Source organism: Lissotriton vulgaris, chromosome 7, assembly GCF_964263255.1.
Source record: "Lissotriton vulgaris chromosome 7, aLisVul1.2, whole genome shotgun sequence".
NCBI lineage: Eukaryota > Metazoa > Chordata > Amphibia > Caudata > Salamandridae > Lissotriton > Lissotriton vulgaris.
This window is the reverse complement of record NC_141695.1, coordinates 414,919,608-414,945,542: the sequence shown is the minus strand read 5'-3', so window position 1 is coordinate 414,945,542 and position 25,935 is coordinate 414,919,608. Positions and strand designations below refer to the sequence as shown.

The following is a 25,935-nucleotide window of genomic DNA, read 5'->3' as shown; positions in this document are numbered from 1 at the left end:
AATATGCGACTTATCCCGAGGCACAGCTTTCAGGCTGGATTTTAGCTCTTTCTGTGCCCTGGAGCAGTCGCTGTTGAACCATCTGGGGGTGGTGTTTACTCTCCCTTGCTTGGTGGTCTTTAAGAGACCATCTATTACATGCGCCACTTCCCCAAATGCTTTGACAACGGCGTATCCCTCTGCCGAAAAGATCAAGGCACACCCCAATCATTTCATTCCCTATCTCCATTAGAGATTTGTTAAAAACATCCCCATCTACTTTTGTCCATCTGAGTCACCTCCCCTGGTCAATTACTCTCTCCATACAGGTTGCCCCTACACCTCTCCTAACCCTTCTGGGGGACAGATCTTCTATCACCAGCACTAGGGGGTTGTGATCTCTGAATATACTCCATTCGATCTCTGCCCCTCTAATCCGGCGCTTAAATATCCTGGACACCACCAAGTAATCTAGAAAGGAGCGACACCCTCTGCCCTTGAAAGTTGGGTTGACCTCCCCTCCACTTCATATTGCCACAAGGTCAATAGTGTGTGCTAGGGTATGACTTTTCAGAATCTTGTCCAATTCTATCCCCTCACTGGAGTGTTGGAAATGCGTGCCATGCTCCAGCCTGCAACGGGACCAGTCCTCGGTAACAGGAATCAGGTTTGAGCACAGGTGGCAATTAAAGTCACCCGCTAAGACCACCACTGGTGCCACCGCTCCCTTCCTCGAGGATGTCTCCACACTTAATCGATTATCTAATTCACTTATTGTGGATCCCCTTCCCTTGACTACCCTTGCATTATACAAACTGGTCAAAATCATGTTTAACCCATTTGTGTGAAACCCAAGGGCCTGCATATTATTTGTGGGCCAAATTAGGTTGGTCCAAACTCCTTCCAACTGCAGGTCTACATATATAGAAAGTCCTCCCATAGCTCGTCCCGAAGTTGACTTCTGTGCAGGCACAGAGAAACACTAATACCCCACTAGATGAAAGGGGTTCCAATCTATCGCCCAGGTTTCCTGTAAACAAATCACCTGAAACCTTGTGATATACTTCCTCCATTCCTGGTTGTCAAACTTTGCTGATAACCCAGCTATATTCCAGGATACTAATCTTATCCCCTCCTGCATTTGTGACTGTATTGGGTCTGATGTAGCAACATTATTATCCACTCTCCTTTCACCGATAGTATCCTCATTAAGCTCGGGCAAGTTAAAAGTATTCCCTGCTCTCTGAGGGTGCGGGGAGAAATACTCCATCCCTGATACTTCCTCACTCCCTGCTGATCTAGCCAATAGTCCAAGCGCGTTTCCTGAAGTAGAAGACTGCATAACACCGTCCATAAGAGTCCCACCCGGGGAGTCCACCACATAGCTGGTGAATACACACAATGCAGGGTAGTGCGGTAACAATGCAGTCTGGGAGATATTGGGGAAGCAACCCTTTTCACAGTCTATTCCCAATGAGGGTTCTATTGCTCTCCAGTCAATCCTGTTGATTCAAAGACATAAGGAGGGTCGAATCTATTCCTAAGGCTAAGAAATCTCTGGTTTCTATGGGGGGCATATGTCATTGGATGGCAGAAACTCTTCCCACCCGAGAGACTATCACTTCTACTTCGCCATCCATGGACTAGACCAGAACACAGGGTTCCCCTTCGATTAAAAAAAGCTCAGGGGCAAGAATCTGATGGTGCTTAATTGACTGTCCGGTCCCCAGCTTAGTATTTGATCGACTACGCGGTGGTTCCTAAAGTTAACCACCACGCAGTCGCCAATGGCATTCTTAGGCCTATGGTGAAAACAGCAAGGCTTCCTGTTAGCGCGTCCCGTGCTGCGTGGGGATCAAAGGTTTTTTATGCACCTCCTGGCGCACATCTGTGACTCGTTGCGCCGCTGGGGATTCTCGGTGTTGTTGTTCCCCACCGCAGCGATACCGGCGTTGAAGGTGCTGGCGTGGCAAAATGCAGCGAGGCGCCCCGTGCAACAGGCGACAGAGGCCGTGTGCAGATTCAAAGCAGGACCCACAGGTAATATGGTGACAACAGCAAGGCTTCCTGTTAGTGCGTCACCTCATAATCATAAACCACAGTTTAGTGGTATCAAACAGGGTGCGTAAAACATACTACACACATTACATTTCCTAGCACCACATCACATCAGGGCCTGGCGCCCTACAATCTAACCATCCCCCTGGCCAACTGGCAATCTCAAAAAGGGGCTCAAATGCCCTATGTCCCAAAAGTCAGGGTGTGCTGCCAAAGCAGCGAAAGTCAAGGGTGCGCAATCTGCGCAGGCCTAAACGTTGCAGCTGCCCACTACTTGCTGGGCAGCTGTGAAACTTAAATGTGGGCATGGGCACTCACTGCCCTCTGGATGGATCCCCACTGGGACTCTCTAAGAGAAATCTGCGCAGAACGTTGCAGCTGCCTGGGCTCTCGCAGGCAGCTGGGATCAGCACAATAACACGGGCACCACTGTGCCTCTGGACCCCCCAGGGGCCCTGAAAATAAGTTATGCCCAACGTTACAGCTGCAGGTCTCTGCTGCGCAGCTGTGGATACAACAAACTGCTCTGGCATGACTTCGCCCTCTGGGCCCCACTGGGCCCTCCTCTAAATCAACTGGCCCCCATCAGTGCAGCAGCCCTCTGTCAGACGGGCAAGCTGCAGATATTCTGTCAACTGGAAGGGGCATGGGCATTACTGTCCCTCGGGACCCCCACTGGGGCCCTGACACAACTGTGCCCTCTGTAACAAAGCATGCCCAACTTTGGAGCGGCCCTCTCTCCTGCTGGACTGCTCAGGAAAGCATGGGCACTGGCACCAACTGTTGTATGCTCTGAGGGATCGGGTGGTGCATCTCACCCCGTCCTGCGTCCGTAACTCCAAGCCCCACTCACCAGGCTCTTCTCCCACCAAGAATGACTGGGTAGGCAGTCCCCACTCACCAGGGTTTGCTGGGCGGGCACTCCTCTCCGTACTGGTTCTCCGACTTCACACAGTCTCCTCTCTGGCTGCAGCAACTTGCGGGACTGGCACCACTTCTCCCGGTCTCCTCTGTGGCTGCAGCTGCTGGCGGGGGATTGCTCAGCTCACGGGGGCCCCGCCTGCTTCCAACACACACCTCACTTCACCCGGGTTCCTCTGTGGGCGCGGGGACGGGCTTCCCTTGCCGAGACGGAAGTCCCACTCTGCATCAGGCACCACATTGCCTGACTTCCGGATCCGACTTGGCCGGTGGCGGTGATCTCCTCCTTGAAGCAGGGTGGGCACCCGCTAATAAAATAACTCCAGAATGGGGCAATGCTGCGGCGTAGGCACCCACTAAAGCACAAACACAAACAGCGGGGTGGGCTCCCGCTCCTTTTTGGCAATGTGGGGAATCCCTCATCATTAAAAATATGACAGCAGGGTGGGCTCCTGCTAATTCATAAGCAAAAGGTGGGGTGGGCACCCGCTCAGCAAAACACGGGGGAATCCCTATGATGGGGATTCCCTAATGCACTATGCAGCGGCGCGCTGCAGAGTTCCAGTGCTCCTTCAGGGGCCCCATTTCAGCGCTCCCAGGGCGCAAGAATGCTGCACAAGGTCCTGCAGTTCCTGGATTGCAAAAAGAGGAGGGAAAGGGTCCCACCAAGTCTTTTAGGGATCAAGGGGCAAGACAGGGCCCAGGGAGGCAAGCCCTCATGGCAGCCCCCCCTGGGCCCCAGCAGCAGCCCGCCCCGCAGGAATACCACACACCAAGAACTGCACAAATTCATGGGGGTCACAGCCCGTCCTTTTATACACCATTTTCCTTTGTTTAAAGGTGCAGGCAATGTGAGAACCAGATGCAACTGGTTCAGGGGAGCTGTTGAGCACTTTGTTTTGCCCAGCTCCTCTCTCCCTTTCACAGGACAGGTCAGGGACATCAGATGCACCACAGGAGGTGGAGCCAGCATTGAGGATGGAAGGCTCAGCCCTATTCAGGTCCCAGGTGCAACTCCTCCCTCCCATCTACATGCAGATCTCCCTATCCACCACCGGGCAGACCCATCCTGGCTCCTGGAGCCACCCACACCATCCACCACCTGTCACTCACAAGCAAGACAGGCAATTCACATCACACAGCACACAGAAATGCCAACTTCTAAAAGTGGCACTTCTCCACCAGTCACAATAAATCTGCGCACACCATTGCGCAGCATTTATTCTCACGAGTTCGCACATACCAACTCGCCCCTGGACTCCTCTCATATCCGTAATTACCATGGACACACATCTTCCCCTTGCATTCCTATGGGAGGGCAGGCCAGCCTCACCACACATACACAGAGAGCACGCACTTTACACTGGACCACATAATTAAAGTGCGCAGGGGCCTAAAATCGCCAACACTAGGTTAAAGAAAAAGGCTAGGAGAATGCAAATTTTTTTTGAGGTGACCCTGCCAAAAGGGCCAAGTCCAACAGAGTTCATCAGCTCTAGGTATAGGGTGATCAACTACCTTAATGGCTGCACCAGTCCTCTGTAGTCCACACAGAACTTTAACTCCCACTTTACCCCTGGGGATTAGAGTAGAGCACCAACATCACTGGGCTAAGTTACCCCCATTTCCAGCGTCTTAGCTACCTGAGCCCTGATGTTGTTTCTGACATGGTCAGACAACCTGTACAGTTTATATTTGACTGCTGGGCTGTCACCAGTGTCATGTGGCCCACACACCAATCAATGACACTTGGCGTTAACATGAACAGACCTGCAAACTGCCCCAGCACCTGCCTGCAGTCTCTGTGCTACTGAACTGTCACTTTGGGGAAGAGCACAGCTCCCTTTACTGACTTATCTTGCACCTTGTTGGAGAGGTGGCCGGGCACTATCTTGGTCTCCTCCTCTACCCCCTCATCTGTGATCAACAACATGGTCATGTCTTCCCTGTCAAAGTAGGATTTCAATCTGTTGAAAGGCAGTACTATTTGAGGGTTCCTGTGGGAGTTGAGGATACCAGGTAGGTAACCGGACTCACTTAGCTGATGAGGGCATTCGCTACTATAGTAAATTATTTTAGGTGATCACCTTTGTCATTTCATTATGACTAGAGGCATTATGACTAGCCTGCAATAAGGAAATTATACAGAGATAGCAGACTAAAATGAATTATAAGATCCTACATTTTGCTGCAAGGACCCTTTATTATCTTTGTTCAGATACACTTCATCCATTCATTATCACCACCAAAGTAGTTGCGTTTCTTAGCATTGAATTCCCACTTCCCTCAAACTACCTCTCTGAAATCCAGAGTAGATACATTGTGCCTTATAACTTACTCTCAGAATAAAAACATCCAGTCAGTCACACCCAAACCTCCCTATGCAGCACTGGCATTTCTATTGAGTTTTTGATTCCACTATCCTGGAGCTTTCTTCCTTCTGAAGTACTCTCTAGCATGTCACTCACATCAACAGTTTCTTAAGAAATGGCTCTTCTTACAGGAATCATTGTAATGAAACTAATTTCAGATTATATCTGCCGATATATATATATTTTTTCCTGGCCCTCCACCGCAGCCTCTGCAAGTCATGGTATGACTTGAAACAGCAAACTTGTCCCAAAAGCGGAGACGCTTTCATCAAGAACGGCACCTTGAGAGACTGTTTGATAAAGAACTGAGGTTGGTGGACGAAAGTATGGGGCATGAAGATTTCTTTAATTAATTACTTCGACTATCCCACCCCACTGCACGGAATCATTACTTCGCGGCATTATGGGACTGGTAGTCCCCTGCTATTCGTGAGGAATGACCAGGAGCAGTGAGCCAACCACCACTAGGCAAGGCGGAGCTAACATGTGATTTAAGTGGGAGAAGTGATGTCGGGACTGAAAAGCATTTGAAAAAGGCGTTCAGCCGCCGAAACCGTTCAAGCGAACCCGTTTTAATAAATTGTTGAAAAACGAAGCCCCGCTGTGTCCTGCTTCATTGAATCCGATGGAGGAGATGTCTGACCGGATATATATATATATATATATATATATATATATATATATATATATATATATATATATATATATATACCGCGATGTTCACTCGTCCTTCAACCATCCCACCTACCTGATTGGGCACGAGACGACATTGATCTCTACTCCTCCACACCGGCTACCCAACATTGCCAGAACTGTTGCATGTTGGGATTTGGAGTCCGCGACAATCAAAACGGACTGTGATTGGCTGTGCAGACTGCATGGGGGAGGGAACACAGTGCCTTTGAACATTTATCAGGAGGAGACCGGGAAGGAAGTTGTTTAGGGGTAAGGCGCTGAAGAAGGCACGATTGCCGAAATGCATCCGCCGTTCCAGGACCCTTGAAATAAACGGCTGTTTTTTCTGTGTTCCCCGCGTGGCCTCTCATCTTTTCAGTGGGAAAGGATTTTCGGACATATATATATATATATATCACTTTCACTTCCTCCATATAGACCGGGACTCTAAGCCGGCGGTGCGAGTCGGGTTTGGAGGATCCCGAAATTATGCCAGTCTCATGTACAGAAGGTACCACGCACTCCACACAGGCAAATTAGGACAAATGTTCCGTCTGTTTGGTCAAATCCTGGGTTTATTCATAAGAACCACAAGCCATAAACAAACCCTAAGCGTTTCGGCGGACAACCGCCTTGCTCACGGGTAAAGTGTTGTTGTTCAACCATTGGTTAAATAAAGTGCATGTGACACATCTAAGCAAACAACATCAAAAGGGGACAAACAAACTTATTGGAGTCGGCCATCTTCCAATGGGTTAACTATAATGCGTGAAACATCATTGCATGTACATTTGAGCCAGAGATTAATCACTGTGCAAACATAAATAAAAGCAATAACATGTTAACAGCACATTAATACCGAATTAATACATCCGATTTCATAGTCCGAATTGTATTAAATAAAAATCATTTAAATGAAACATGCGTTGCGCCACCATGGTAACCGGGAGATTTTAAGAATATTAAATCTTACGTGTGGTACACAGGGGGGCTGATTACTTTTGTGAGCACAAGACATTTACTCAACATATCTCTATGCCTGAATAATCATAACACCAGGTTAAAGGGACGTGATCATGATACTCCCACGTGTGTTGAGCTGGGGAAAAGTAGGACGAACCTTCACAACAGGATAAATGCCAAGTGGCATCTAACATACTAGGAAGATTGATATATACAAATAGATGATCAAAGTGGAGTTATACTTGTCACACCCACATGTACCCGGAATGGTCAGAAAATGGTAACAAGATTACCCCAATCATCAGACCCCAAAGAAGGTTTACTAATGTTCTTGCCAAGTGGCATGTCCAAATGCGAGGGGGTAAACATACATATGTAAGTAAGACCTGGTACATATTCCAATCCCAGTGGATCTTTTACTCTACCCAATATAAACACTATAAACAAAAATCAAACCCAAGTGGGTTAAATCATAATATAATACTACCAATTTTCTTGTTTCTCAACCCAGGCAATTAATTATATAATACGTTATTAATATTTTCATTCTTCCATTTTCATATTTGTGAAGGTAGGCTCCTTGATCAATAAGTGTCCAATCCATATGATAACTGGAGTCCCAATCTGCAAAAGAAACGCCCCTGGCTAATTAGACATGCAGAACAGTTTCATCTACAACCCAAAGTATGGACATTGCTCCTATTCTTAGTTACATTAAAAACAAGTGAAAGTTAGTGAATGTTAAAAACAAAGCGGAAGACACTTGACTCAGTATATATACAACAGCATAACAGAGCGATTGTGAACAGGTCAGATAGGTTGGTCATTCGAGCATATCCCTACAGTGGTACCCACACCTAGAGAACATGAACTGGAATAGTTTCTGAGTCAAGTGTCTTCCGCTTTGTTTTTAACATTCACTAACTTTCACTTGTTTTTAATGTAACTAAGAATAGGAGCAGTGTGGTTTTTTCAGTGAATTTAATTGTTTTTTTAAATGCTGATTCCTAACTATAACTGGTGTGAAACCTCTGTTTTTTCAGTGAATTTTATAGGTTTTTTAAATGCTAATTCCTAACTATATATAGGGCCTCAAACATATGAAATTTAATATTTTTTATAATGAATCCTATATTGTACATTTATATAATACTTTTTTTCTTTTTTTCTTTTTTTGCCCTGGTGCGCTCCCGGTGCTCGCCCCGGTGTGCGCACCGAAAAGCGCACTTTTCCGGCGCGCCCCGGGGCGCGCACCGGTGAGCGTCCCGTTAGCGCTATTGCCGCGAACGAAAACATCATCGTGACGTAGTGCGTAGCCGTGTCCGCGTGATACGCACGGCGTAAGGGCACCCGGAAGCACTCGAGCGAATACAATCGCGCAATGTAAGCATCCGACGCGCTTACGTGATGCGCCCCTGGGCGCGTTGCATAAGCGCGTCGGGTCATGTGACCTAAAAATAACACTTTTTATTGGTACAGGGCAGTTTTGGTTTCCAAATGATGAAAGCCCTTGTCATGTGACCTTAAAATAACTCTTTTCATTGGTTATCAGTTTTTTTTTACAACTAATGAAAACCCCACCCATTTCCTTCATTTCTTCTTTCACTTTGGAGAAAGCAAGACCTGTTTTTTTCTGTCCTACCATTTTGTGGAAAGAATGGCAGCTAGACCATCCAGCAGTAGTGAGGACTCAGATGGCTTCATTCAGGAAGAGCCTCCTCAGCCCAAGATCAAGGAGCATTTTATTTGGAAATTTTTTTCAATACCTGAAGGATTAAAAAAGGTGAATGCTCCCAAAGTAGAATGCAAAATCTGCCAAATGTTCTTTCCCGAGGAGACCCAAAAAGGAAGTACAGTTTTGGCAATTCAACAATGATTCACCACGTCCAACGCAGGCACCCCCCGAACTATGCCCGGGAGAGTGTCCGAGACCTGGCACGTAATCCCCCAAGGGATGGTGCCTCTGCATCTACAGGAGGAGCCACAACATCAGGGAGAGGACGTGCAGCGGAATTGGAGATGATTCCGAACATTCAACCTGTTTTTAGTGACATTACTATTAAGTGCAAGCAATGCGATGAACTGCTTTGCCATGGTGAGCAGAGCATCAAGCTCATTGCACGCAAGAGGCAAGAACACCGCTGCCTTCCCCAGCCCTAAGTTGTCCCCTTTTTTTTGCTCCTGTTGAGCAGTTTTGCATTCCCTGTTTTTGTTTTTGTTCTGAAAATGAAAAAAACATAAAAAAAGAAGAAAAAAACAGTTCTTTTTAGAACTACCTCCAGTTCTCAAAAAAGAGCTATGTTCTTATCAAATTCAAAATGAGTAACTGAAGTGGAGTGCAGTGAGAGATGAGAGGAAATGAAAATGAGTGAGAAAGCAAAGAAAGGGACGAGAAGGGAAGGAAAGTGAAGTAGGGGGACTGAAAGAAGGTAAGTGTGGGGAACGAGAGTGAGGAGAAGTAGAGTGAACATGGGGAATGTGGAGAAGTGAAGAAAATGTAGTAAAAGAATGGTGGTGTGGAAGGGTAAGAAAAGACTGAAGCAAGCCCTTTCACATTATACCTGCGCCAGGTGTAATGTATGCAAAGGGGGCGTATTGACGCAAGAAAGGGTCGTAGAAGTGACGCAGTGAAATCTATCAGATTTCACTGCGTCACTTTTAGGACACCATTGCCTCAAAATCTTGCGCCTGCCTCACAGCAGGCGTAGGACTGACGCAGGCCCTTTCACATGGGGCTGGCCCCATGTGAAAGGATGCATTGCTGGAGTTACATCACTTTTGTGACACACTCCAGCAATGCATCACTTCCTCTAAGCACTTTAAATTATTATTTTACTGTTTCACTGGGTTTTTAACATGGTACGCTCCCCGGTCCGCTCCCCGGTGCGCGTACCGGGCGCTCCCCCCGCACAAATAGAAAAAAAAATTATTTGTTTTGCCCCGCGGGGCCCTTTTATGGCCCCCACATCAAACCTAGGGGATCAGGGAGGGGGTCCTCTCTGCCCCCTTATGGTCATTTCCCCCTTTGTTTTTGCCTCCTCTTGTGTCTCGATCTTACCCAGACACAAGATGGCGGCCGCTCCGGACTGTTTCGAATGTTTACCGACAACTGAGAGCCAATCAGCTTTCCGCGCGCAAGTCGCGAGCGCGCCCGGAGTGCTCCTCGGTGCACGTACCGGGGCGCGGCCTTAGATATATATATTTTTTTTTAACCTAAATTACTCAAAATCCACTGGAGCACTTATCTTGAGACATAGCAAAGGCACATCGGGCTACCAGTCCCTACAATTTTGCCAAGTTTGGTGGAAATCCATTCAGCCGTTCGGGCTAAAAGTGAGGTTGACCGCCCTATGGAAATTAACATGGGGAAAACACGTTTTGGGACCCCCCTTTTATCTTGGCCCCCGCATGACGAATCCCCCCCCAAACTTTCAGGGAAGGACCGAAGCTATTCCCAATAGAATGTTGAGATTTTGCATGCAAAAAAATCCTAACTATAACTACCTACTGGCGACCGCCAGTAGTTAATATATATATGCTACATCTTCATAATATCATGTTATTGCTTTACAGCCATTCTCTTTGGATCCACACAAAACTGCTAATATCATGTGTTGCTATGTACCTCTTTCCATGCTAAGCTTTCTATCTATGAATACAAATAAATCAACAATGTGTCTGTTGACAGAAAATATTTGGAAATGTCTACCTTCAATTTTATTATCGGGAAAACGTAAGTAGGCTTCAACTAAATGTAAATTACACTGGCACAATTTGCGTAATTTCTGGAATATCGCATTACACTTGTTATGTGAAAATCTCAAACTTGCGCTATAGTGCCATCTACTTTAATTAATTGCCGTTGGCTGTAAAGATTCTTTGTCAATTTGTAGGGTGTATTTCTTGCTAAATAGAGTTCTAAATGATGGATTTGTATTTTGCATAATTATAATTTCATGCAAATTTGCTTACATTTTGTGCAATTTCCCAAACGCAAACTGCGCTAATTCGCACAGCCCTAGACTTAATATACTTATATCTATCATTGCCCGATAAAAGAAACATTATTGTTGTAAAAAGGATTTATAGATGCAATACTACATTCCTGAAGCTTTGATTGAGTCATCCAAAATAATGTGAAGCAACATGTTCCACTATTCACATCATAGCCCATATTACGATTCCCTCCATTTGGCCTTGGCATATGCAAATACCGCTCTGTTGTAAACATTTCGCCAAATTTAAAAAACAACCAAAACTAGGGAGAGCAATGTTCTGACCACCAGGTGAGGGGCCTCACACTTTTTGGCACTTGGTATCCCCACTGGAATCTGAGAATTAATTTCAAACAAGCATTGTCAATGCAAATAAGTCCGGCTTTAAAGCAATATTGTATAGTAATGTGAAGCATTACAAGAAGATAGCATGGGAATGGTTCTGTATTTGTGTGGAAGCTAAGAACTGTAGCATAATATTGGTGTAGGATAAATGGTCAGGGTACAGGTGCACTGTCAAGTCACCCCTGCAAATATATGTAGGTTAATGACCAAGTTACTTGAAAGCACTCACTGTTTCACATCTTTCAGGAACAGCACTCCCGGGCTGGTAGCACTGGAACCTTCAACCAGTCGTAGAGTAATAATTTCTAAGGGCAATACAGTGGAGCATTGAGCACACCAAATGATCACAAGATACTCTACCAGTGGAGCCACCGAAGAGAAAGAACAGGCCTATGGGCTCCGTAGCTCTGTGTACTAATGTTTGACCCAGGAGGGAGGGCGTGTGTGCCGCAAACATATTCTGCTCCATTAGTTTTCTACCCTCCTTGTTGTTGATCCTGTACTACTGCTATCCCTACTAACCGCTGACATGATTCGAACTGCTAAACATTTCTTTATTAGGTGGAGCAGATTTTCAAATATGCCGGAGTAGTTGGAGTGATTTCGGAAATTCTGTGTTACTTTTTGACGTGGAATTACCGATAACGTAATTAAGGGAACATTTGAGGGAAAATACTACCGCAAGAGGACATTTAGCAAGTGGCAGCTTGCTATTTGTGTTCTGCTGCATTTAGAGTTATTCCTTTGTGCAAAACGCATCATCTGGTCCAATTTGGATGCAATTGTGCATTTTGCACTAAGTGGTGGGAGTAACTAGGGGAACTCCTACCACAAGAGCATATCCAGCTAGAGCAAGCGGCTACTTGCACTTTTTGTTCTGATGCTTTTAGCACATTTCTGCGCTGCACTTACTCCCCTTCTTCACCACTCGGCCCTGCAGGAGATTAAAGTCCTGCCGGGACTCACAGTTGGCCGTCATCTTGGGGGAGGAGGCTCACTAGGCGAGCGGTCTAGCGCTCTGAGCCTCACACCATCTGCCCTATAAAATGGCGCCCCCTTACAGGGAGCGCAGCGGACGGGCGCAGCGGGCACGCCGTCAGCGCGCCAAAGTCACGCCAAAGTCCAGCCCGCCTGCGCCCGTCCGCGGCCAGATGGGCCCAGGGCCCCGGGGCGCTGCCCTTCCTATTACTTACTCTTCCATCACACTCCGGGGCCTGCAGCATTCCCCTTGCGCCCTCCAGTCTACAATCTGGGACCGCCTTGTTACTCTGGGTATCTCGGCGGATATACCTACCCCCAGACTTATCTATAAACCCCTGGTGGTCTCTACTCCGCCTGAAACCTCTATTCGTATACTCTATCTTAATACTCGCTCACTTCCCCAACACCACGCTGATATTTTTCTCCTGTTGACAACTGAAAATCCTGATGTTTTACTGCTCACTGAGACCTGTCTTTCTGACTTTTCCCTTCCTGATATCTTGGCCGCTCTGCCCCCTAACTACTATATGCCGAATGCCAACCAGCCTGCAGCCCGCCGCGGCGGGGGGGTAGCGGCAATTATACGGAAGGACTTGACATTCATCGCGTCTTCTTCTCTGTCTTTCTGAGGTTGACAACTTAGTCATCAGCTTGGCAACGGAAGCGGGCGCTCTGACTCTCATTGTCCTATATCGTCCTCCTACCTCCATGCCCCTGTTCCCTGCTGTCCTCAGTGAACAGCTCGCCGCCTTGATGACCTCCTCTGCTCGTCTCGCCATGTTTGGCGATTTTAATTATTGGTTTAACCATGTTGATGCAGGCCCCCACGCTACTGAATTGTTCGAGGCACTCTCCAGCTTAAACTTGATCCAGCATGTCGCCACCCCCACCCACACTGGCGGCCACATCCTCGACCACATCTGGACGCAGGGGGTATCGCTCACCGGGCTGAATACTTCATGATCGACTCGTCCATCTCTGTAGAGGGTCTGGTCAAGCCACCACTGCGGGAGGGCAGGATGGCTCGGAAGTGGAATGCACTTGATTCCTCTGCTTTTTTCTCCTTTCTTGCAGAAACTCAGCCCCCTCCTAGCAATAATTCAGGCGTCAATGCTTTGGACGCCAACATTGCCCATTGGCCTACCACCGCTAGTGACAAGTTCGCTCCCCTATCCTGCTTCCCCCGCTCACGCCACAGTATATCTCACAAATGGTTTAACCCAATGCTAAACTCACAACACCTTGAGCTGCGCCAATTGGAGCGTAGATGGAGGCGTAATTATCTCAGCTCTGACAGGGAAGTGTATGTGCTCGCACAGAGGGCATACAAAAAAGCCATTATTACAACCAAGGCTGCCTATTTTTCAGACAGAATATCTACAGCTCCCAACCAATCCAAAGAGATATTCAAGGTCCTTAGCGAACTAACATCGGACACCAGGACACTTTCGACCCTGCCCCCTTCTGCTGAGTCTTGTAGTGCCTTAAACACCTTCTTCATTGATAAGATCCTGGCAATTAAAAACTCCATTCCTCACTCCTCTCCTTCAGTAGTAGCTGCAGTCCCGTCCATCAACACCTCCACTTTGGCCTGTTTTCCTATCCTTGACCCCGTCTCCTTAGCTAAGCTAGCCACTCGGGTGAAATCGGGTTCCCCCAAGGACTGCTGCCCCCCCTCTGTGTTTCGCGACGTCTGTCACACTCTCCCGCATTGCATCTTACCTTTACTTAACACTTCCCTTATCTCCGGCACAGTTCCTAAATCCTTTAAGGAGGCTGTACTGGTGCCTCTGTTAAAAAAACCTGGCGCAGACCCAGCTGTCCTCGCTAACTATCGGCCCATCTCTCTCCTGCCCTACCTATCTAAAATCTTGGAGGCACACGTGACCACCTGCCTCTCGCAATTCATCGAGGACTCTAACTTCTTAGAACCGAACCAAGCCGGCTTTAGACCAGCCCATTCCACCGAGGCTGTGCTCCTTGCCGTGCTGGACAACCTCAGATGTAATGCTGACAGTGGCCACCCCCAGGCACTGGTCCTACTGGATTTGTCAGCGGCATTCGACACGGTGGACCATAACATCTTACTCCACCGTGTCGAGTCCGCCGGAGTCCGTGGGCCTGCTTTTTCCTGGGTTAAATACTTTCTGGAGGGCAGATCCCAAGCAGTCAGTCTGGGCCCCTTTAGCGCCACCAGTGCACCTTCTCCTTGTGGGGTTCCTCAGGGTTCTTCCCTTTCCCCTCTCCTTTTTAATTTGTACCTTCAGCCTCTTATCCACTCCCTTGGTAGCTGGGATGTCACCGTATTTAATTATGCGGATGATTTACAAATTATTTTTCCCCTTTCTTCTCCTGACGCCATCACCAACTTTAAGGCGGTCATGTTACACATCCAGCAGTGGATGAACCAAAATCAGCTAAAGCTCAACCCTGGGAAAACTGAGATCCTCCTTCCTGGGAGAAGCGCTCCCCATTGGGGCCCGCAATTTTGGCCATCTGAGCTTGGTTCATCCCCTTCCCCTGGCAGCTGTGTATCTCGCGTCATAATTGACTCTGAGCTCACTCTCAAGGCTCAAGTGAGCGCCGTAACATCTTCCTGCATGTTCCAACTGCACAGGATTCGGAAAGCCGCCCACCTACTGACCCCTGTAGCCCTACTACAAGTTTTAATAGCATTGGTGCTGTCCCGTCTGGATTTTTCTAATTCTTTGTACCTCGGTCTCTCTAAATCCCTGCTGTCTAGGCTACAGATTATTCAAAACCAGGCTGCCAGACTGGCGTTTAAAATCCCCAGATGGCAGTCGGCCAAACCTTTACTGCATCAATTACACTGGCTCCCAGTCAACGAAAGAATTGCCTTTAAGGTTGGCTGCCTGGTCTTCAAAGCCTTGACTGGTCCTTCTCCCGCTTTCTTGAAGTCCCTGGTTACTCCCTACTGCCCTTCCCGAACTCTGAGGTCTACTCATCTACAGCTCTTAGTCACTCCCCGGTTCAAACTCACTAAATTGGGAGGCCGTAGCTTTTCCCATCTGGCCCCCAAATTATGGAATTCCCTTCCGCTCTCACTCAAATCCTCACATTCTCTTATATCATTTAGGAAGCCCCTAAAAACTCTGTTGTTTTCACCCCCCCATTAAAATCCCTCTGTTCAGTTTCAGTGTTCCTACCAGCGCCAGGAAACTCATGGTGACAGTGCGCTTTTACAAATACTCATTAACATAACATAACATTTCTTAGGACAAAATTAATTTGTGCACTAATAAATAGCTCTAAACATAGAATTACTCTTCTTGCGTAATTATGCGTATTCTCAAGAAACTGTTTGGTAATTCCACTACACTGAATTGCGCAAATTACACCCGCCCCTACACTTGATCTGTCATACCCACCAACCAGTTAATGCACCATGACCTACCTTTTATGCTATTGTAAAGTTATCCTCGGAAATCCTCGAGCACTGAAGTAGCTAATTTAATGCACCTTTATCAACATTTGTCCTGAATTCCTCTGTAAATCCCCAACTTGCCACGTTTCTTTTTCTCCTTGTACCTCCGTCCTGTTGCCCGCTGCATTTGAGTGCCATTGAAGGGGCAAACGGCAATGTTCAGCTTTGTTTGTAGAACTTGACAAACATGTATAGCAGGCACATTCTCAGAAATACCTTGGTGTTTTATTTTCGTTTGTCTGACCTGCTAGTGGGAGGTGCTGCGCTGCAGATGGGCGTGTTCAATGGTTCAGATTCCTGGAAGTCCACAGACGCTCAGGGGTGTCTCCGAAGCATCAGTGCAGGGCAGTCCGTACCTTCAGAGGAACACTGACTGAGCACGACTCCAGAAACTGAGGTTTCGAATCACAGCTTGAAGAGTGAAACTGGTTGGTACTCAATGTACTATTTAACGCGATTACCTAAAAATGCATGTGTTACTCATGTAATCTTTTTTCTCTCCCCGCTCCCCATCCGATTTCAAGGTGTTATTTGTGGGAGCGAAGAACAGAGCTAGTTAATTGTTAAAGATAAGTTGAGCATAACTTGAAAAGCTGAGAGCATTTAAGTGCTTTTATTCTGGGAAGTCTTTAATAGGATTGTTAGAAGTGGGAGCATGGTAAGTTTTTTATTGTGCAAATGTAATATCATTGAATTTGGAATACAAACTTTGAAAACATGTCTTTCAGATACATTGCATGGACCTGATTGCTTAGCGTAAAACGATTGTCAGGGCTTGTAGGGAGATGCAGACTAGCAGGGGAATGAAAGTGGAGATAGAAATCGGTGGCCGTCAATCGATGGGCATGTGTGGGTCGACTTCTCTGGTTGCAGCTTGTTCGAAGAGCCTCCTTCGGTACATATGGACACCAGGAGCCAGGTGGCTGGAATACTGAACGCTTGATAGAAATTGCGGTTCGAACAGTTTTTTGTGCACAAATCCTGCCAAAGCTATCATGAATGCTGGGTGGTTGGTGGTGGTGGGCCTGGACCTGGACCTGGGATCAGGGAGCGGAGGCAGGTGGCTGGAATGCTGAACGCTTGATAGAAATTGCGGTTCGAACAGTTTTTTGTACACAAATCCAGCCAAAGCTATCATGAATGCTGGGTGGTTGGTGGTGGTGGGCCTGGACCTGGGATCAGGGAGCGGAGGCAGGTGGCTGGAATGCTGAACGCTTGATAGAAATTGCGGTTCGAACAGTTTTTTGTACACAAATCCAGCCAAAGCTATCATGAATGCTGGGTGGGTGGTTGGTGGTGGTGGGCCTGGACCTGGGATCAGGGAGCGGAGGCAGGTGGCTGATGCTGGAAGCCCATAGCATAGCATGTATGCATCAAGTGTCTTTCTTGAGACTGCCTATGACACGTCTTGAGCTTCTTCAGTTTCTACGTATGTTGGGTGGATTGAAAGAAGAGTGTCACTGCAGAGTTGAATTTTCAGTGAGAAGGGTGGGAGTGCTGGGTGTATGTGACACAGATGAAACACAGCAACAGGTTTTGTCACTACAATCTATTTGGACCACATGCAGCAGGAAACCGGATATGCACTAGAGAAAGTCATTAAAATAGTTCAAAGCGCTCCTCAACACCTCTATGACGCAAGAAGGATTTCTAACTGAGGGGCATTTCACATTAGTTCAGTGCCTATGTTCTCAATAAAGATGATCCAGAATTTTTTTGGCAATGTGATCTTAGTTTGCGTGAGTAATGACCCTCCCGTCATATTTTGGAGAGGCAATTTTAATATCAAGGTGGTAACATGACAAGGCCATGGATGGGTCGACCCAGACACTGAGGCACACCTGGGAGCTACTCGTGTCCTGAATTCCAATATTTATCAAAATGCTCTGTTGAACATATGGCAGCATTGACACTCTGGATACAAAGAGGCTGCATTTTACTCATAAGTCTAGGGCACAGTGACAGGCTTAGACTATTGGCTCCTTAATGGAGACATGGATTACAAAGGATAGATATATTGACTTGTCCACTCTGATCATTCCCCAGTGCTTTTGACAGTGACCCTGCCTGGGATGGGCAGTGACTGGGGGAGTTGAGTTGCGATTTCTGTTCATGAAACTTTTAGATCAGGTGTTTAAGGTGAACGTACGCTAGGCTATAGTGGAGTTCTTTCAATTGAATGGGGCTTCAGTGCCAAGCCCTGGTACTCTGTGAGAGGCTATAATTGGAGTAAGAAATCATTGAAATGAAATGACAAGAGTTGCTGTGGGGTATACATGAGAAATTGTTGGAATTCGGGCATACAGCATGAATAAGTATACTACGCCAGGCAGTACGAGAGGGCGATAGACCAGATAGGATGTTGGTATATCTGTTTTGTGTCACCTACAGTGGTCTCTGGTGATGTCATCGATACTGAAGACAGGGAAGGAGGTATTCAGAGGGTCTCCATAAATGACATTGGGTTGTATTGGAGGTATTATGTGGATTTATGTGTGTCCCAGGGAAGTGCCAATTGAGATGAAGCTATTCAAAAGAATCAGGCTGGCTTGGCTGGTGGAGGCGGAGAGGGAGTGCCTGATGCAACCTAATACAACCAACTAAATTCTAGAGAAAATCAAACCCATATCCCACTGGATGGCCCTGGGCTTTCATTAGTATGTTATAAGAAGTATGGGGCATGGTTAGCGCCCCGCCTACTGGTTGTTCTATGAGATGTGGGAAATAGCACCCTACCATTGTCTTTACTTCAAGCCTGTCCTTATCACTGCCTTCAAAACCTGCATGCCGGCCACAAAATACATCTCTGATAGCCAGATATCATTAAAACAGATACTAAGACACGTGTGAAAGTAATTGTGGCCAGACTCCTTTAGTTGGTGTCAGTATTATTCTTCCGAGGCCAGTTTTGTGCCGGATCAATCAATGGCTCATACCTTATGTACTGTTTGTCCTACTGCACCAGATGCAACCAAATCTCAGTGCATTTGCTGTGTTTTTCAATTCTCAAAAAGCATTCCCTGAAATTCTTTTGTTGGTGCTCAGTAGGCATAGGGTTTCCGAGGGCATTATGAGATGGATTCACAGCTGTGTTCTGATCCCAGGGCTAGCTGAGGGTGACTGGCAAACTCTCATAGCAGTTTACAGCTAGTTTTCGGGACAAATGGCTTCATGTTGCCATTACTATTTGTGATTGCGATTGAGGCGTTGCCCCGTGTCCTAGGAAACAGTTCTCTACATAATCAATGTCAGGCAGGGTTGCACTCTTTGCAATGTTTTCCTAAAATTACTTTATCTTATCTCTGCACCTTTATGCAAGTTATTTTTGGCAAGCAGTTGGCCTACACACTGTTGACCCGGCTGTTGTGGGTGGGAAACAGTTAAGTTTATGTTGGGAAGTGTTGACACTGCCTACAAGCTAGCTAGCACCATTCACAGATATTGATTACTCTGCTGTCCAAGCAGTTTTCTTATTACTGGTTTTATCCTGTGGCGCTTTGTCGCACTTTGGAATTGAAAAGAATATAGAGGTTTCATGCCCCTTGGCTATTGTATTGGCAAAGCTATCCCAAGGCCTACACCGCCCCCCCACCCCCATCTCTTGCATTAGGGATCTCTAGTTCTCGCCATATCCTACCTAGAGAAGTTGGAGGATGAGGCAGAAAGCTCAGAGACTGAGGACTCAGGATTGGGTAGTACACAGTTTGGTAAGTACATGTATTTTCTGGTATGAGTAGTCGGCATTGTAGAATTGTTGTTGGTTTAAAGGTCGTTCTTGGCTCAAGGTTCCCACACAAATAGCACAGTAGTACCACTGAATATTACATGTAGACGTATTGGACTATCTTGCCGTGTTAAGCACTGAAATATCACGCATTGTCGCTGGATCTTTATGCATACTAATATATATCTCAACATTGCTAACTAATTGAAATGAAAAAGTGAAAAAATCAAATTCGATAATATTTTACTATAGAATGAGACCTCAACAATGACCCCATTTTGCACACATGTAGCCACGGAAAGTAAAATGTTTAGATATAGAGCATTTGAAAGGGCAGAATTGTTTTGTTAAATGTGCTACTTTTTGGATTTACAATAATAGTGTTGACAGGAACGGAAAGTTAATATGAAGCAGGGGGAGTCCATAGTAAACCTCAATTTTTGAAACCGCTGTACAAATAGCAAGTCCCTCCAGTTTCACCTTACTATAAGTATGTATAAAAATACAACATATGTTGCCATATACAAATATGTGAACTGCAATCAAAGTAAGCTGCAATTTCGTTCATTTTGAAATGTTGGTTTAATAGTATGGACACGGCATTCTGCTATTAACGTAGCAAATGTTTGGGTCATCTTATGTGTATTGGTGCATACCTAAAGTTCACTAGTTTTTTTTTTAGTGTATATAGCGTGAAAGGGCCCATCTTGGAAATAACCTGAAAGTTGGTCCTACTAGCAGAAGTTTTGCTCTTAAAATGTTTCTAGATTTGAAGATGCAAACTTTGACTGAGACAAACACCCAACACAATTCTCAATGCTTCAACTTGGGACTGGCCTTGCTTGTAGCCAAATTCCTGACTGAACCTTTATGACGAAAACTTAGGGAATATTCAGTTTTCAACAGTAAGATGCTTTACCTAGTAACACGTGCAGTAACCAAACGCCTTTCATTATGTAAATTGTAAGTAATACTGCACTGCTGTATTCAGAATGTGGCATTACTGCACAACAATATGAGGCAATCATGTCCTTGTGCCACTGCCAAAAATGTGCCAGTAACTCAATGCCCGTTAAAGTCAACTTAACTTTAGAATTCATTCTTTCCACATGTTAATCATTTCAGCTGGGTAATTTTTCTTTTGTTGGGAAATTTTAACCCACAAATACATATTCTTTGTATGATATTTTTCTCATTAAATTTGCCCTACCATTAAATGTAGATTGAACATTTATGTTCTATAATGGAATTATTATATTTTTAGCTTGTTAAACACAACACCACACCCTTTTCTCTGGCAGTTAATTTGTTGCTACCGACGTGTGAGGATTTGGGTATCTATTATAGTATGGTTGTGTGACATTACCGTGTAATAAACTTGCAAAACCTGTACTGGGTCCAGTCAGGCTCATTTGCAAAACCCGTAGCTCAACCGTGGGTGGCTGTGGCTATCGAGTAAGCCTTAAAGGAGGAACTAGTGTAAAGCATTTAGAAATAAATTCAACACCAGTTTATAAAAATTGATTAATTTTTTTATGAATTTTTAGAGACCAAGATGACCAAAATCTGAAGTGTTTCGTAGATATCGTTTTTTAAACAAACCATCATCTCAGTTCAACTGCAAAAAAAATTGGTAACCATAAAATGTGTAAACTTTTAAAAAGTATGAGAGTTGTGTTTGAATAATCTAACCTAACAGGGGTGGAAATCTGACATAAAGATGGTCAGGGGGCCGCTAAAGCGCATCAGAGCAGTTACCTGATCACCGAGGTGTTCTCCATTACAGTTCTGAACTGTACATCACAGCGGCCCTAGATTTCAATGGAGCATTCTTGATGCGCTTGCTGCTGTGTGGTCGACAGGGATGTCCTTGCAGTTACTCCTCGGACCACTAGTCAGGTGGGGCAACTTTGGCCATTGAGGTCTGGGTCCCTTGAAGTCCTCTTTGAGCCAGTAGAAACCCAGCTGCTGCTGGACTACTGGTCTCTGTCCACACCTGTCCCAGTCGTACCCTTTGGTTGAGGCTGGTATACCGTTTAGGCAATTCAATTGCACTCGGTTTACACTCCCAGTCTGGCAGGCTATTGGCTGTTGGGATCTTTTTTGGGGGTGCCTGGTAGCAGTCAGTAGTTATTCCTCAGGAATGGCTACTGACCGTTGAGTAGGATTACTTCATCTTTGATGGTCCTGGTGCTGGTTTCAGGAGGTCAACCGACTGACCCTTGGAGTCACTATTTTGATCTGAGGCTTGGGAAAGACTTTTCCTCGAGCCAGTAGCCACAGGCACAGTCCTCTTGTCGCTAGCCCAAGGTGCAGCAGGTGCAGTCCAGCAGACATCGCAGTCTCTTTGCCAACTCCAGGGGTCAGCTGGGCAGTCCTCCTTTGGCCCTAAAAGTGTAGTGGGGGGATGATGCAGTCACTAGCCAATAGTTTACCAGGGTCCCTCTCGCCCTGTGAGGACTTACAGATGTGTGTGGCATCTAGCAAAGCTGAATGCACTACTCTGCCCACTCTCAAAATGTCTGAACCCTTCTTCGGATGTTTGGTGCATAATAGACCACACTGGAGGTGTGTTTATCTGTTAGATACATGTCAATGGGAAAACCATAATGGACACTGTTCTTTCCTCTGTTCCCACTATTAGCCTATCTACCTGATCAATGTGAAAATCCTTCGGAAGTGTGATGAACATTTGCCAACCAAAGGTGGCTTCACCTTTAATGGTTGCCTTTTGGACCAACTCCCTGAGTGATTTCCTGCAAGGGAGACGTACTACCTCTCTCTGTAGCAGGCTGCTATTGTTCCTGAGCCTTGGAGTCAATTCACACTATTCCCCAGGAGGGCATAAATACATCTGGTGGCCAGAGACCATGTGAAGCCTGAGAGCTGGAAACACGCCGAACTCAGCGCTCTACTCAAGAAACCAACAGCGGACCCCACCGATCTCAAGAATTACCGCCCCATCTCGCTCCTCCCGTTTCCAGCCAAAGTCATCGAGAAGACCGTCAACAAGCAGATGGCCGCTTTCCTCGAGACGAACGGATCCCTCGACCCCTCACAGTCCGGCTTCCGAGCCAACCACAGCACCGAGACCGCCCTCATCGCCGCCACCGATGACATCCGAGCCCTGATGGACAACGGAGAAACAGCGGCCCTCATCCTCCTAGACCTCTCCGCGGCATTCGACACGGTCTGCCACCGCACCCTAGTACGGCGCCTCAGCAGCGTCGGAATCCAGGACAAGGCGCTGGAATGGATCATCTCCTTCCTCGACGGAAGAACACAGAGAGTCCGCCTACCACCGTACAAGTCAGAGGCCACCGAAGTCATCTGCGGCGTCCCCCAAGGATCATCTCTGAGCCCCACCCTCTTCAACGTCTACATGAGCCCCCTCGCGGCCATCGTACGCAAACACAACCTCAGCATAATCTCCTACGCCGACGACACCCAGCTGATCCTCTCCCTTACCAACGACCCCGCCGCCGCCAGAGCCAACCTGCACGAAGGGATGAAAGAGGTAGCCGAGTGGATGTCAACCAGCCGCCTGAAACTGAACTCGGACAAGACGGAAGTCCTCATCCTGGGCTCCTCTCCCTCCGCCTGGGACGACTCCTGGTGGCCTCCCGCCCTGGGCACCGCACCCAAACCGACAGACCATGCACGCAACCTGGGCTTCATCCTGGACTCCTCCCTCTCCATGACCAGGCAAGTCAACAACGTCTCCTCGGCATGCTTCAACATCCTACGCATGCTACGGAAGATCTTCTGGTGGATCCCCACCGAGACCAGGAAGACCGTCACCCAGGCCCTCGTCACCAGCCGACTGGACTACGGCAACGCCCTCTACGCCGGTACCACCGCCAAGCTCCAGAAGAGACTCCAGCGGATCCAGAACGCCTCAGCCAGACTCATCCTCGACATCCCACGAACCAGCCACATCTCCGGACATCTGAGAGACCTTCACTGGCTCCCCGTCAACAAAAGAATCACCTTCCGCCTCCTCACCCACGCACACAAAGCCCTACACGACCAAGGCCCGAGCTACCTCAACAGCCGAGTCAACTTCTACGCTCCCAAACGCCACCTCCGATCAGGCAACCACGCCCTCGCCGCCGTCCCCCGCATCCGAAGAGCGACTACAGGAGGAAGGTCCTTCTCCTACCTGGCCGCCAAGACCTGGAACTCCCTCCCGACCGACCTGCGCCTGACCCAAGACCACCTCTCCTTCAGGAAGAAGCTGAAGACCTGGCTGTTCGAGCAGTAGCGGCTCCCCCCCTCCCCCCCCCCCCCCAGCGCCTTGAGACCCTACGGGTATGTAGCGCGCTTTATAAGTGTCACTGATTGATTGATTGATTGATTGAAGCCACTGGACAAACCGGGTGCCATAGTGGCAACTTTCTAACAGTTGTGTTTCAATAAAAGGGACATCAAATTTGACTTGGGCAACTAGTTGGGTTTAATGCCACAATTAATTTGATACCTTGAAGTAACTATTTTAGTTGCCCCGTACAGAAGTTAGCAGTACTCAGCGGTCAGCCGGTAACTCTGTGTTAGCCAAGGATGCAACTAACTCTTCCACAGCAAACATGACAATTGGGAAGCCTTGCTGTTGGGACATGTTAGAAATTGGGTTTCTGGTTGACCGAAATATGCATTTTGTCCAAGCAGGAACAACAATCTTAGTCAGGATAACTGTAATACACACTAGAGGTTTACCTGTGCTTACCCTCTGGTATCTTGGCACAGAGCAATAGGCCTAAAGTAAGGAGGCAGTGTGTAATGTATTTGTGCATGCACACACCCAGTAACACAGTGAAAACACCACAGAAGCACTCCACATCAGGTTAGAAAAATAGTGAATATTTATCTTAGTAAAAAAAAGAGACCAAAACAAGAAATATCCAACATACACAAGTCAAAATATGAATTTTGCAAGATTAAATCTAAATGCAGTACTTAGAAAGCATTAGCTCCAATTGGGTCTACCTAGTCGCGCTTGACAGGGGCAAATTCAACAGTTCAGTCTGACCACGATGGAGCGCGGTCTGGATCCAGGAATCATGCAGACCTGTTGCCAGTACATTGGATGCGTCAAGGCTCCGGGACGATGCTTTGAAATACGGAGGTGATGCGTCGCAGGCGATTCCGAAGTCGGGGAAAGCCATTGATGCATTGATACCAAAAGCACTCTGTCAGTTCCGGGGTGTCAATATCAAACCGTCTGGGACGGAGAATAGTAGAAGTCAGCGTTGTGTTTTCCGAGACTCGTGCAATAGCGGTGATGCAGAGGCACTGCTTCTGCAAAGTCAGGGTTGCATTGTAAATCGAGGTGGTTGCATCAAGCAGTAGGAGAATGGCATCCACAGCTTTGATTGAGGGAGCGGCAAAGCAGCAATTCTGCAGGGAATGCTCTGTTTCCAAATGACGCTTTGGTGTCCATGCATTGTTTTCTTGGGTAGCAGCATCAAACACTCACTTTAAAGAGCCAAGGGCTGGATTTGGCACCGTTTGGCAGGTCAGGACTCACAGTAGAGGACCCCAGGTGCTGGTAATAAGATGCAAGAGAAGTATTTGATATTCTGAGACTTCAGTAACAGGAGGCAAGCCCTTGGAGAACTCTTAGAGTGTAGGATGTAGAAAGTAAAGTCCAGTTTTCTCACTCCCAGGCATGAAGCAGCAGACAAGGCAAGCTGCAAAGTGTCAGACCCTCTTGATCTTCCTAGCAGAATGTCCCCAGTCCGGAAATTTCTAAAGTCACAGGGCCAGAATCCCTGAACTTGTACTCAAAATTGCCTGATGAAGGGATTACTTCAAAAGAGCCTTTAGAAGTGTGCAACAATCCCTTTCCACCCAACCCTGGCTCCAGATGATAGCCTAGGAAGACTGTCAGTATGCAGATGAATGTAGATGTACCCATGTCACACCCATCCCTTCCTGTTTTGTGGCTTCCCAGAAAGTATTCACAAAGTGTATCTGTAACCCAGCCGTAGATGTTTATTGGAGTTAGGCTGCAAAGAACACAGTCTTAAGTACAGAGAAATGCCCACTTTCTAGAAGTGGTATTTCTAAAATAGTAATGAAAAAATCAACTACGCCAGTAAGAAGGATGTATCACCACTATTCTAAACATTCCAAGCATGGCACCGCCACTCCTTTCTGATACAGAATGACCATTTAAACATACATAAGGGTATTCCCAATGCTAGCCTATGAGAGTAGTAGACTTCACAGCATTGAGAAACAAAATAGGCTGTTTGTCACTACCAGGGCATGCCACACATAAAGGCACATGCCCTACCTTTTACTCACACAGCACCCTTAGAGGTGACCTGTGTGTCATTAAAGGGCAGTATAAGGCTTGGCAAGAGGTTTTAATTGCCAAGTGGAAGCACCAATAAACTGCTTGCACTGGCTCTGCGGTGTTAGGCTGAGGCATGTTTGAAAGGCTATTTCTGTGGGAGGATGGGTAGCACAAGC

General features: G+C 46.9%; 1 protein-coding gene across 3 annotated transcripts in view; it reads left to right on the top strand.

Moving 5' to 3' along the window:
- Positions 1–25,935, top strand: part of LOC147701764 (sulfotransferase 2A1-like) — a 580,744-nt gene that overhangs the window by 129,751 nt on the left and 425,058 nt on the right. Inside the window, exon 2 of one of the 3 annotated variants that reach the window (XM_086930381.1) lies at positions 15,986–16,162. The exons of 1 other annotated variant lie outside the window; for it this stretch is intronic. The gene's annotated coding sequence lies outside the window, so the exon portion shown is untranslated. Of the gene's footprint in view, positions 1–15,985; positions 16,163–19,339; positions 19,442–25,935 lie in introns of those variants that run through there. One more of the 3 variants, XM_086930383.1, reaches the window with a different exon arrangement.